Here is a 13,306-nt window from a genome sequence, read left to right as displayed (position 1 = left end):
ATAATGGGCCCGCCATTTTTAGGTGGAAGGCGCGAACACTTTGAAGAGCCGAGTCACCCAAGACTTTCTGTGATGGCTGGACCCCAAGTGGTTAAACATTCTTGCATTGATATCAAGACAAGGAACAGTGCCCGTGTCGCATTTCTGCATGTACTGGACGATGCAAAACCGCTGTGATATGATGCACCGGCAGTTTACTGACTCGATTTGATGTAATTACGCGAGGAAGCCCCAGCTTCTGTCGGTGTCTGCACATCGAAGCAACATTGCATGGTGCCCCATGTGGTGAACTAGCGACTTGAGAAAGGTATCAACTTTCGTCGATAGATGCCTGTAAAGTATTTTGAGTTGAAAGGTTTTAGTAACATTTTATCATTATTCAATGATAAGAATAAAATGCAAATTCCCGACGGAGATTACAATAACGGTACTCATTATAGTAAAGGAACGTGGTTTTGTAACTTATTTCGTTACCATGGCATCGAATGCCGTCAATAAAACCGTTTCTAAGCATTAAAGCGTCGTTGAACCTGTGCGCGCTATTGTATCGAAAGCTGTTAACCGAAAATGGGTGCTTTTAACTACAAACGCCGAAAAATTAGCAGTTGTGCACCTTGCTCTCTTATGTCTCTATATTACCATCAGCTATATGGCACGCGTTAAGACTACCTGTATTGGCCCAACTTTATCACCCATTAAAACAGTCGGCCGCAATTTTGTAGTTGATCTTTGTTGTTCACCAACAATGAGTGTCAAAGTAATCCCTCAGCACCTCTGACGACCATTTCGATCTAGGTCGTTTAGGGTCTAAGACCCCTAAAACTGAAATGTATGTCAGATTTAGCGCGTACTTGACTTTGCTCAAAAATGACGCACGACTGACATTTGCGACACTTACCACAAACGCATCCAATTCCCGTGCTGAAGATTCCAATGTCTGATCGGTACCTGATCGGTATCGTTAGAATCCAGAGGGCCTGGTGCGTCAGCTCGTCAGACAGAATTTTTGCATGGGCAGAAATGGGCGCTTTTGATGCTCCCAAAATCTGTTTGAAAGGGGTTTTAATGTTGGCGAGAATGTTTTGACCTACGGAATACTGTCTTTGTATGGGTTGAAGGCTGTGTGGATACCGAGGTCTATTTCACATTTGTCACCGTTTTCGTTAATGTTGTCTGTAGAAGTTGAGTTCAACGATTGGTTTCCGAGACAATAATATCACGTTAAGTTTCTTGCGCGTTTGTAATTCCCCCGACATTCGACACACTGAAGCAAAATGGCCGATTACCATATACCCATGAAAATGCAGCGAAAATAAGGCCTCATGAAATGATGCCGAGAGGTAAATTAATTTACAAGGCTCAGCTATGTTTTTGAAATTCAGTTCAGTCCAGTTCATCCAGTCTAGAATCAATCCGGCCGCCAATTCGCTTTTCCCAGATTGCGCAATACAGTTCCGTCCAGTCCGAGCTACCGAAACGAAGCATGCAATAAGTCTGCCAAGCTGCTTCCACATTATGGGCCTAAAAACATAACAGCAAATTTTGCGTATTTGAGCATCTTAAAAAAATATAAATAAGTTGTCGTGAATCAGTGAGTGCTAAGATACTTAAACGACTGTGTCTGTGGTACTAGAGTTGTTACGAAAAACAACAAACTAACTGCTCACCCACATAGTAATTGTTTCACAATTGTCGGAAGCTAATTCACAAGTGCCACCACATCGCGGGGCCCAAAATCGCTGCTGGTATCAAAACCTAAAGCATGATCACATTGTCCAAACATTTTCAGAATACAAATCAGGAACAACACTCCCCATACGATGTCATCTGACAGTTTCAGCGGCCACCCAGTTCACAAACATGGGACGACGTTCTATCTGGTATGCCTTCAGAAAAACAAACACGACCATCTCATCCCATACATGCCGCCTCAGTTGTGTACCGTTGTCGGACAAGCGAATGATGAACTAACCTAAAGAGAGACCGTTTTTCTTGCCAAATTGCTGGTTGCGTCAAACTCATATATCTATGCGCGTGACGTTGGCAGGTACTTGCTTTATCTTTCATTGACGAAATGAAGCAGTTGCGTCGATTTTAAACCACATTGCTAAAATACCAGTACGGCCAAATGTACCTTTATTGATCGTATTGAAAAAACGAAACAACTGTTGTCTGTAAATGTGCATCGCGTTAGCGGTATGAAGTCATATTTGCACTGGTCCAAAACAAACTGGCATGTGTATTGATAAAAGAATGTCAGTTTGCATTCACTATTAGGTTTTCAACACGCTAAGAATCACACAAGGATACTTCATTAGATAAATACTTCAGTAGTCAACAGGACCTGGGCAGCCAAGAGAGGCTAAGCCATAGGCAGCCAAGAGTCAGGCGATTACTGGGATGAGGAACCGCCCATGCGGTCAGTGATTGCGAAAATCCTATTTTCTAAGGATTTTGTTCCTCGTTGACAGATGACAGCCTGTTTGGAACTTTAAGAGCATCTGAGGCAAATTGAATTGCTCTTCTTGGGGAAAGAGACCGATTTGATCAGCCGTGGACTGTTGTCAACCAGCCTGAGAGGGTACATGACTCGCTCATGTTGACGGCCCTTTGGCCGCCTGGCCGCCTGTTTGTCGTCGTGCCGAACGAAGTGCGGGTGTCGAAATTCGCTGTTGTGCCGCATCGATGCTAGAAATAAAGCAGGTCTTAGGTTATAGTTTAGGTTATTAAGGAGGAGCGGCGCTTTCCACGTGGTGGCTATTTTCCACCAGCCGGCTTTATACAAGAACGCAAAACATTAAGGTAAGCGGGAACACATACGCACGCTCAAAGTCACACTACTCAGTCCAAACAGTCGAAGCATTACAACAGACATAAGACACGCCGTGATGAAGCGTGGACGGCCGCCGGGTGCCAGCAGCTCCACGCGACAGCCGTTCGGTACGGAAACCTCCGCTGTCAGGCGGCCAACCTGACGCGTTCAAGTGCAGTGAACCGTTGCCACGGGCGACGGCTCGGGTATGGCGTTGGGAGGCCTCCGCTGTCTGTACAGAAAAGCAGCGATGAATGCGTGTGCGTGTGCACTGTGCAGTGTGCGCATGTTGATGTGTGGTGTGTGGGGGGGGGATGCATGTTTGTGTTTTGCGAATATTTGTGCGTTGTCAGGTACCGCGTATCAACCTCTGACAGCGAGTACATAATATCTCAAGCCGCCTCAATGTCGTTTGACCTCGGGGAACAGTGCGCGTCATCTTATCTCTTAAACATCACCTTGCTGCTGCCACAGTCGTCACCGCTCTTCTTTCATCACCGGTTATCTCATTCAGTATCGGCGGGGATCGCTATACCCTACCCGCCAGTCTTATCACCTCTTATCCTCTTTCTGTTCGCCGATTGGACTTGTACCATGTCTTACCTCCACTGCCTCACCAACTACCTTCATCACACTATCACGTACAACATATCGCGTAGACACGCAATCACAGCAGGAATACTGATGACTGCTACTAATAATCTCGCTTCCGTTGATGCTGGACTGTGAAGAGGAACTCCGAACCTTTGATACGCCAATGGAATTGACACGTGCAATTCAAACACATTATTTCTCCACAAAGACTGCCGGAACTGCGATGAAGGACAGTTATTTAAAGCCTTAATTTGTGGCAAATAGCCTGTTTTAACCCGTGTAAGGTATTCTTCATCGTTCTTTACTCACGCTGATCTGATGGGGCTAAAGGGGAGCTTCGTGATGATGTCTTTTGTGCGGCTCTGGCTTATTCGATTTGAATATCTTACGGGGGGAGGGATGGGGGGACTCTGAAGCATCCTCGTACGGCAAGGTCAAAATTTTGGCAATGGGGCGACGGTATGTGAGCACAACCAATCCCTCTACGATATGGCAAGCTCATGTTCACGTTCATGTTTCGCGTATCCAGCAAATGGCACTTGTTGCCTGGAGACGTGCGGGTGTCAGCGGTCGCGAGCAAGGCGGCCCTTCGACAATCTTGACATCGTGTTTGACAAGTATATAACCAAATGTCGTCGTGCATTGTGCCACCTGCCTGTGCGTTGTCTGTTTTATGATCAGTGACTATTGCATGGACATTAACGGCTAGATTTAAAACTTTTTTGTGGGAGCTCTGAAGTGCGAATCTGTCCATCCAAGTGTAACTCCATTCTTATTCCACGTGATACAAGCACTTCTAGTGACACAGCTCGGACGCTCATTCCCAGAAGGGGTGAGAAAAGCCGGCAGCCGGCTGCAGGTAAGCGCTAAACTCGTGGCCATGACCTAGAGGTTGACCCGGGGATCAGCACAGCGCGGGTTTCCCAGCCGACGCGCTAAACGGGGCGCCGGCTTGGTGACCGTAGTCGGGCCCTTCAACGGGCCAATGGGTCACAGTGTGGTCAAAATGACCCGCTGCTGGCCTGGTGCTTTTGTGCTGAGTATAAGAACGCCGCCGCTAGAACTCAAGACCAGCAATCTCCAGCCTCCAGCCGAACGCTTAGGTGAGTCCTGGCTGCAAAGAGTGATTATGAACGAAAAATGGCATGAGCATCGTATGAATTTTGTATTGTAATGATGACACAATACTTCTAGCTATACCATTGTTTTTTGCTCGTGCCATAGTTATCAAGTTGCATACAAATGGACACATTTTACGTGGCGCAGTTGAAGCCCATGCGAAATGAGACAAATCAGTGGACTCCAATCAACATCGTCAGTTCTAACCATGCATCAGTGTCAGATCCATCTCAGCATCTCGCCATCTCAAAATGCCTGTTTGGCGATCCGTTAAAGCACGCCAGAGTATAAGCTCCTGGACCTCACTCACTCTTTCAGGGCCATGTCCGTGTGTGTTTAAAGTCCTTAATTCAAGATCGGTTGCATTCGCCCAGGGTGTCATTGATCACGCTGCTGAACATATTTTTAACGACCTAAACGCTGCTCAACATTTTGCAGCGTCCTCGGTCTTCCAGTCCAATTTCTGCCGCCATGAAGAGCGCCGTCCCACTGCTGTGTCTGCTGTCGTCTGCGGCGGCGCTGCCGTTTGGCAGGATCGGCACCAGCTCCGGTCTGGCCGAGGGCACCGTGACAGAGGGGCAGAGCCACGGGCCGCAGGGTGTCAGCCGCGTCACCACCACCTCGTCCCGCGCAGGGGTGAGGCCCCGGCCTGGAGCTCCCGCTGGACCCAGCGGGGCTAAGCGCTATGCTGGGTAACGCTGGATCTGTTGGCGAATGCTACATCTTTTGAGTCCAAAAATCCCTGGACGTCCTGCTGTGGGGACGAAAGTGAAGCAGACTAAGTGGCAATGCTTTGCAAATGTAAAGCGTGTTGGAACTGTGCACTCCAGTGCCTGTGTCGAAGGGATCACCGTGACTAACCATGCTCTCCGCGTTGCAGGGCACAGCCTCTCACGGCTCCTCTAGCTTCAACAAAGCGCAAGCCAGTAACACCCGCGGCATCAACGGCGTCAGCCACTCGTCTACCAGCTCCTCATCCAAACAGCTTGGAGGCAACTTGGGCGGCGGCTTTGGTCAGCTCGGAACGGGATTTCAGCAGTTTGGAGGTGGATTTAACAACTTCGGGAGCGGTCTTAACCTTGGAGGTAGCCTGCTTGGAAGCGGCTTGGGCAATCTCGGAGGAGGCATCAGTCCTCTCGGAGGAGGCGTCGGTCAATTCGCAGGAGGCATCAATCCTCTCGGAGGAGGCGTCGGTCAGCTCGTAGGAGGCATCAATCCTCTCGGAGGAGGCGTCGGTAATCTGGGAGCAGGAGTCGGTTCTCTCGCAGGAGGCATCAGTCCTCTCGGAGGAGGAGTCGGTCTTCTCGGAGGAAGCATCAGTCCTCTTGCAGGAGGAGTCGGTTTTCTCGGAGGAGGTCCAATCCACTTCGGAGCCGGCAATGTCGGCCAGTTCGGTAATGGGTTTGGTAATGGACTGAGCCATTTCGGTGGAGGCTACGTGCCCCAAGTGGGCGGCTACAGCCAGTACCAGCGGGGCAGCTCCGTTGGAACCGCTGGCCGGTTTGGCGGGCGGCCGGTGGGTTACCACGCAACGATCAGCAGTGGACGGTAGTGGATGTTTACAGAATCGGGCGACCCCGCAAAGACATCGGTCAAGTGCATACCTCTATGCTTAGTTCACCGCGCAGTGTGAAAGTGGCCGTACACGCATCACAGCCCGTTGCCTCGGCGGACCGCGTGATAGCGTACTATGTCGCCGTGTAGGACCAACCGCGGGCGAGCGTGCTCGTGTGTGTTTATCTGTGTGTGTGTGCGTGTAATTTCAATATGTACATAAAGCGTGATTTCTGCGTGAGCAATGTTTTAAGTGGACGCACCTGTAATGCAAGGTCATCTTTGGGTACCTCCGCCCGGTACAGCGGGCCGTGTAACAGTGCGGTATACCGCATCACATCACCAGACACACAGCAGCCCTCGGGCACACGACCCTCCGTAAGCCGACACGGAGTGTCTGGTGTCCGCTGCAGCGGGAGCTCTCCTCTGTCTGCTCTCTCTCCGAGGGGAGGCCCCAAAATCTCCTATTGTATGGTAGTCGTGCCAATAATGAGGTGACTGTAACTGTAGCATCTGTAACTGTAGCATGATGTAACTGTAACATCTGCAACTGTAACTGTAGCATCATGTAACGTGTAGCTGTAACTGTAACTGCCTGCTGTAACATCTGTAGCATGGACAAACATTTGGTGCATTTGATGTGATTTTTCTTAGTTATGTTTTTTGATTTTTCTCTGGATTCATTTCTTGGCTTGCTTTTATAATGTGCTGGCAATCTATGCGACGTGATGCAAGGCGCGAAAATCCTGAAGAGCCGAGGCACTCCTGACTGTCTGAGGCTGCTTTGGAGGCCGAGTAGGTAAAACAAAACTCGTACTGATGGAAGGACAAGGAACAGTGATCATGCCGCGTTGCTGCATGTGCTGGTCGATGCAGAACCGTTGCGATATGATGCAGCGACGGGTAATTGACTCGATGTAATGCGCAATAAGAGCAAGAAGCGAAGTGCAATAAGTTGCTGTAAACTATTGGGTGCTTACATTCTTAACACAGTTTGACGCATGTTGGTTATGGAATTTCCATGACGAGCAGAACGAAATAGCGCTCATCATATTGCTAATCGTACCATCATTATTGGCCGTTAGCTCACAAGTACCACCACTTAGCATGGTCAAATATCGCTTCTGGTTTCCATAACCTACAGCTGTGATCACATTGTCTTAACATGTTCAGAATCCGGGTTAGGTCCTACATGCCTCCAATTGTCATCCGATCGTTTGAGGGGTATCCAGTTCACAAGCGTAGGACGACGCTTATCTAGCGTGTTTTCGGAAACAAAATATGATGTCCATGTCACCTCATATATGGTACTGCAGATGCGTATCTGTTCTTAGGCACACTAGCTGATGAAAAACCTAAACTGAGACCATTCTTTCCAGCTAGGTTGTCGGAAGCGTCAAAATTATAATCCACCCGCTCGGTAGTAGGTGCCAGCGTTGTTTTCACTCAGAAGAGTGAAACAGTTGCGTCACTTTTTAGCCACATTGCTGGACTGCCAGATTTACCAAATCTTCCGTTGTTGCTCGGACTGGAAAAACATGAAACCTTGGTTATTTGTAATCGCGCATCGCATAGCAGCACGAAGCGAATGTGCCTCAGATTGCCTCAGAATCAAATACAAATGGGGAGTCCTTCCACATTTACAAAATGTGGTGCAAGAGTAAGGTTCATGTCGCAATTGCACATGGTTTTGCATGATTTCGTTCGACGTGCCATGATTAAAATGTGCGGTTTTCGTGATATCTTGGTGGAAATATTAGGTATTCACCAGCGAAATGTACGCAAAATGCATCTGATTTCATATGGTATAAGCCAATGTTCTTGCGGTACATGCTAGTACATTTTAATGCTCATCGTCACAATCATGATGATACATTTCTCTTAACTACTGCTCCGCTGTGTTAACTTAATTTTTTGTGTTTGGTGTAGGCTTAACATAATTAACCTCAAAATCACAGCCTTGAAAAACGACGCAAGGCTTCGCCCTTTCTGAGAGCTCTTTCGGGCGGCACATCCTAGTGCCGTCGTGGGGGGGGGGGGGTCTCCCGCTCCCGCGCGTGCAGACGACTCACTGATCCGCTTAAAGGCGACCACCGTCGTGTTGGGCGCTGTCTGATCTGCCGGCCTTGACCCCCGCGACCCTGGCTTTACCACACGGTGGCGCGGGCGTTCAGACTCGTCCTGAACGTAGCACGTGGTCACGGGATTGTCCAGCCGGGGCGGGGGTGGTCACCTTCTGAGGCGACCGGGGAGCGCGTGACAAATTTTGGGTCATGGTCATAGAATGGACCGAGTGTGGAACAGTGGCGGTGAACCATCCCGGGACGATAAAGCATGAAGTGAGTACAACAGCAGGGCTGTGCCCGAGCAGTGTGAGAGATTGTGCACACTCTGTACACAAGCACACTGTCAAGTACGCAGTTTTCATGTCACACTGCCGAGCTGCGCGTTCAGAATAATGCAAATCATTTCCTTTTTATTTGAAAATAAATTCCTGTTGCGCTCTGGAACAATCCTGCGAGCGCGATGGTTTATCTGGTGATCCCAACATAGAACGGCATTTTGCAGTCCGCGGACTTATGACGCCCTCATCCACGAAACGTTAGCCAAAGTTTATCTAAAGCATACTTAGTCGCACTATTTTGGAATTCCGCAGAAACGACGGAATGCGTTAGCCGGGAGCATGGAGATTTCGGGGACATTGCAGAACACCTTAAAGGTCGGTATGGGCGGTGAGTTGTTGTAATTCCGCGCATTGCAGTCTGGTAGGAATGTGCACTTTTTCGCCAGCGGATTCTCAACAAATGTCAGTCGTGATCTAGCTCGAACTTAACGTCCTTACTATACTGCCTACTATACGTCCCTGAAAACCGGGCTGTTCCATGCGCCTATCATACACAGGCGTATGGGTTTCCACTTATTTCCACCTTCATTAGCTTTTATTTTGCTGGATTTTTCAGAAGCTTGATATCATCTGCTCGATGGTATTTGATGAAACTCATCCCTCCGGCATTTCGCTTAACCCACGTTATAGTGGTCCTACAAACATTTGTGGGATTTAAACAAGTGACGCTCGGTACAAGGCTTTGTTTAATTCGGCTCGGCATTTGTGTGTTGAAATGGGCTGCACTGCCACCAAACCTCGACACAAACGAAACGTGTTACATATGAAGTAGATAAAATTTGTGCAAGGGGGCTTATGCGCAATGCGCGTGGGAAAGCCCTTGGTGAGATCGCATAGCTTATTTCCAGTAGGGCGAATGGACTAAGTACATAACACGTAATCATCTTATTACAGGAGTGTTGTCCACTGATGCTACATACAGTCACTTGTGCAGTTTCAAATAAACTGGAAAAGCACAAGACGTAAGGTGCGATGTGTTCGGTTTCAGTGTATATTACGCGCAGGTGAATCGCGTGCGTGCGTGGATATATCCCTGATTCTAACTCTCGGCGCTAGCCGCCGCACCGTGGCGCTAGTGGCGCCCGGCGCACATCAGGGCAGATTGACACCAAACCAAACACCTCCCCCTAAGTGATTTTACCATCACTTTTAAACACACCGAAAGGAAATGAACTCGACGAAGTCTACTTTAGCAAGTCTGACCGTCCCGGCGGACGGTAAGGCGCTGGTGCGCCGATCGCGGACGCCGCAGCGGAGCAGCGGCTCCGCAGGTATGGCAGGCGGCACCTGGGCGACGGCCGGCCGCAAAGCGCCGCACGGCGGACTCGGTGGCACATCGGCGGCCGCGCCGCCCGGCGTGCTCTGAGGTCCGGGGCTCGCCAGCAGGGGTCGCAGGAACGACCTGTTTCGCCACCAGATCCGCCCGCTCGGCAGCTTGATGAGGTAGGACCTCCGCCGGCCGATACCGACGATGACGCCAGAGCGGTCCCAGAGGCGAGTCTCGGCGTTCTGAACGTTCACTCTGCCGCCGAACGGCAGGGTTGAGAGTGAACGGGATCGCAGGTCGTGCCGGTGTCTAACGTCTTCTGCAATCTCGGCAGCTCTTTATCGCACTGGTCGGCTGCCCGCTTCCGCTCCGCGGCGTAGGCACGGTGGTGCATGAGCACCGAACCTGACCGCAGCGGGTGGCCGAAAAGGACCTGTGCAGGCGACCGGCCGTCGGCCCGCGGTGTATTCCGCAGCTCGATCAGACCGCGATCGAGCCGTTCATCATTCAGGCGACCCCTGGCTCACGCGGCACTGACAATCTACTGTTTTCACGGCGGCTTCGGCATGTCCATTCGAGCGTCGATACCTACGAGACGACATCTCATGATGAACTCCCCACCGCTCCAGGAACCGGCGCGACGTCGAGGATACGAACTGCGGTCCGCCGTCACTCCGCAGCACCGCCGGAACACCATTGCAAACAGCGTGCGGAGCTGTTTGGTCAGGTGGTCCGCTGAAGCCGTCGGCGGGCACACGGTGATGTACGGCCAGCCCGACAGTTGGTCCACATACACGAGATACGCCCGGCAAGCCACGTGAAAATAGCCCGCGGACACCATCTCGAATACACGACTCGGTTGGTCCCCATCCCGCCACAGCGGCTCGTTGCAGTGGCTCGGAAGAAATTGTCGGCAGCTGGAGCAGGGTGCTACAGTGTTGGCTGTGTCTCTGTCGATTCCAGGCCAGAACACGCACTGTCGAGCCCGGCGCTTCGTTTTGTCGATGCCCTGATGAGAGTCGTGCAGACTGACGAGTATCTGTCGCCGCAGGCTGGCGGGGATGACCAGACACGCGTCATAAACGACCAGACCGTCGTCCACAGCAAGCATGGTGCGGATGCCCCAGTAGGGCCGCACCGCGAGAGCTGTCTCCTGCCGGTGTTCCGGAAAGCCATTCATCACGTTGTCTCGCAGCGATGAATATTCCTTGTCACGGGCGGCGGCCGCCCTGACAGCGGGCAGCGTCCGGTCCCGGAGAGGAGCGATCTGCGCGCCATCTTCACACGTCGACTGCAGAGCCGCTACCACCGCGGTGTGTGGGGTATCCGACACCTCAGCTACCTCTTCTTCCGGCGCCGGGTCACTGACGGGCGAGCGAGACAGGGCATCTGGGATGCAGCGCATCACCTATTTTTGCCAGCTGATGGTGAAACTGTACGGTGTTAGCTTCTCTCTGAGACGCTGCAGTCGAGGATTTTCGCTTTCCGTGAGCCGTTTAGAGTTGAGTATCGGTACCAGCGGTCCATGATCTACCACCACCTTAAAATGCTGGAGGCCGGCCAGGTACGTGTAGCATTTACGGCATGGCCACAGGACAGCCAGACGCTCGAAGTTCGATGGCCGAGTTTCGTGACACTGTGTCGGTTAAAAACTGAGATCCGCACTGTATCTTCCAGGTGCCTGCATGTCGCTACATGAGCGCGAAACCGAGGCCGCGAATCCGTGAGGCGTCGGTGTGCAGCGCCGTCTGGGCGAGCGGGTCGAAGAAGGCCAGGATAGGCGGCGCCACCAGCGCATTCTTCACACTGGAATGCGTCTTCGTGTAGGACGGCCCAGTTCCACACCGTCTTCTGTTTCAGCAGGTCTCGTAGAGGCTGAGCCAGGCAGGCGAGCTCCGAAGAGAAGTCGCTCAACTGGTTTGTGAGTCCCATGAAGGACCGGAGGTCGGTCACATTCTCCGGCCGTGGAAACTTGGAGACCGGCCTCAGCTTGCCGTCATCCACTGTGTAGCCGTGCCCAGTGATGCAGTAACCACAGAACCTTCATCCCATAATCCTGAAACGGTCATAACAGGCCGGAAAGGCTCTAATCCAAGCAAACAAACCAAAGCGAAAGTGTCGTGTTACACGTGACTTCCTGAACAATTGCATGACCAAAATTATGAGTCATTTTGCATGAACATTTAACGGAGCTGATATTGGCTGTGATCAAAGCTCGAGCCTCAGCCCATGCATAAGAAGTAGGTACATCGGTACAAAAAGTGGGATCAAAGTAAAACGTTCGTTAATGCAGATCCAGCCGTCTTCTTAGCCAAAGATTCATCCAAGAATATATATATATATATATATATATATATTTATATATATATTTATATATATATAATATATAATGTATACGTTGTTTTACACGTATGTATATAAATATATGCCCCCGCGTTATGAAACTCAATGCTCTTTTTGGACCCTGAATCAGTCATTTGGTTTCAACCAGCAAGACAGTCGGATCCACACGTGCCTATACTCACTTCCGTTTGTTGGTAACTATTGCCTTGCATTCCGCCGGTGAAGCCGCCGACATGTCCACACTGGGCTCCGTCATGAAATTGCCCCTGGTGGTGTAAATCCGCGCCAGCATCGGTGTAACTACGTCACTGCAAAGCAAAGGGTAAATAAAACCCACCATCATCATTCCGTTATATGACGATAACATGAGCATGCTCTTCACAGTTCGCGGTAAATTACGATGATCAACAGCGAAAAATGTTGTTTTGTTTTCAATGGGTTGTATCCTCACTTCTCTGGTCTCAATCTGTCTCACCTGTTCTGTTCAATGGGCAACTTCAAGGGCTACGGATTATCCAAATGTGCCGTAGAATCCACCAACAGGAAGAAGTCTGTCTCCGTTGTCATACCTTTGTCGCTGAGAACGTCCATGCATCAAGTTTTTCGTTGACGCATGATGAATGTTTACGACAGCATCCCAATAATAGATCGGTGCAAGCGCTTGTCGCTTACTAATATTGCGCAGGCCTTAACAAGATAAACAATGAATTTGCATGCCATCAATTTCCTCAACATCCCGCCATGTGCATAGGTAAATTGGACAAACGTCATTGACCTAAGTTGACAAAAAAACAGCGAATTTAAACACTATACAATTAATACGGCATTTATCAGCTTTATTTATCGGAAAAAAACAGGAGAAAAGAGATATAGTTGGGTTGATGCTTCGGCAACATGCCTTTATCGAAACAGTAGCAGAAGTGTCATATGCATATAACCAATTGACTTCTATCATTGTTTCAATAAAGGCATGTTGCAGAAATATCAACCCAACTATGTCTCCATTCTCCTGGTTTTTCTCCGAGGCATAGGGCTAATATCACTGTCTTACAGGGAGCTAGAATTGCTTTTGAACCAGGGTTAGAGTGAAAATTCCATCGCAAAAAGACCATGCAGGAGTGAAAACATGAATTCACAAAAGATGGCCCCTATGACCTCGTAACTGATGCTTCAGCAAACAAAGACATCTGTTTCAAGTTGGCATGGACGTAAT

The 13,306-nt window shown here is 49.9% G+C and overlaps 1 long non-coding RNA gene across 1 annotated transcript; it reads right to left on the bottom strand.

Annotated features, from left to right (window-relative positions):
- Positions 1-11,378: 11,378 nt before the first annotated feature.
- On the bottom strand, positions 11,379-12,615 carry LOC119114262 (uncharacterized). Its single transcript, XR_005096005.1, has 3 exons — positions 12,569-12,615; positions 12,276-12,401; positions 11,379-11,806 (listed from the first exon to the last, which is right to left on the bottom strand). It is a non-coding gene; the product is annotated as an uncharacterized LOC119114262 (long non-coding RNA).
- Between the last annotated feature and the right edge of the window lie 691 nt (positions 12,616-13,306).

This window comes from Pollicipes pollicipes, unplaced genomic scaffold (genome assembly GCF_011947565.3).
Source record: "Pollicipes pollicipes isolate AB1234 unplaced genomic scaffold, Ppol_2.1 Scaffold_7262;HRSCAF=8765_pilon_pilon_pilon, whole genome shotgun sequence".
Taxonomy (NCBI): Eukaryota; Metazoa; Arthropoda; class Thecostraca; order Pollicipedomorpha; family Pollicipedidae; genus Pollicipes; species Pollicipes pollicipes.
The sequence above is the reverse complement of the archived record's forward strand: the minus strand, read 5'-3'. Positions and strand labels throughout refer to the sequence as shown.